General features: G+C 41.8%; 1 pseudogene; it reads left to right on the forward strand.

Annotated features, from left to right (window-relative positions):
* LOC121139424 lies at nt 1-737 on the forward strand (annotated as a pseudogene).
* The last annotated feature ends 246 nt before the right edge of the window (nt 738-983 follow it).

A 983-nucleotide genomic window follows, 5' to 3' on the forward strand; every position in this document is an offset into this window, starting at 1 on the left:
ACAACATTGTGTCATGTTTTCCTTGTAGAATTCAGCAGCTGTTTGAAGAAATACTGAGCAATAGTAGGCAACTAAAATGGCTGTCCTGTGGGTTTATGCTGGAAATAGTGACCCCAACATCCCTGTCGTCTCTGTCTAACTCAATTGCCAACACTATGGAACACCTGAGCTTACTGGACAACAATATTCCTGGCAACAGCACGCTTGTCACTGCAGTTGAACTAGAGCGGTTTGTAAATCTGCATTCACTTGCCCTGGATTTCTGTGACTTTACAGCTGAGATGGCAAGAGTCTTAACTGATAGCAACCATGTGCCTTTGCAGCGACTGTCTCTCCTGGTCCACAATGTTTCAGTGATGCACAAGTCATTAGACAACATGCCAAACGATGAGCACTGGAAAGCCCTATCATGAAAGAGCTCCAGCCTTCAGGTCTATCTAATGGCTTTTGATGTCAAAGTGGAAGACATGCTAAAGATTCTGAAACCTAGTATACTACTTGAGAGGGTTCACTTTGACATCTATGTCACTTGTGTCTCAGGGGCTATTGTCCATCTAATATCCAGGCAGTACTACAAGTTCCTCACCCATTTTATATTGATGAATGATGTAATTGACACATCTGGTTTTCCAGATCTTAGTGACAACAGAAATGAAGATCCGATGGTTTTATTAGCATGGAGGTGCACAAAGCTCACTCTTTTGGCAATTCATGGTATGTGGTTTTGTTCACTATGACTTGATACTGACATCATACCTTAAAGTGTTTCATTCTGGTAAATATATCACAAGATAAAGAGTCCTGTCTCAACCCTGTGTGCCCTTCTCAGGGCTCATCTAATGCTTTTTCCTGCCTTGGGGAATTGATACTAATTTAGATAGGAAAATAGATGTATAACCACCTACAGTGGATATATTCACTCCAGTCAGAAGATCCAGAAATGCTTAGGAGGAGGGAAACAGGAAGAGGGAAAGTGTGGCTTT

Source organism: Mesocricetus auratus, unplaced genomic scaffold, assembly GCF_017639785.1.
Source record: "Mesocricetus auratus isolate SY011 unplaced genomic scaffold, BCM_Maur_2.0 Super-Scaffold_15014, whole genome shotgun sequence".
NCBI classification, from domain to species: Eukaryota; Metazoa; Chordata; class Mammalia; order Rodentia; family Cricetidae; genus Mesocricetus; species Mesocricetus auratus.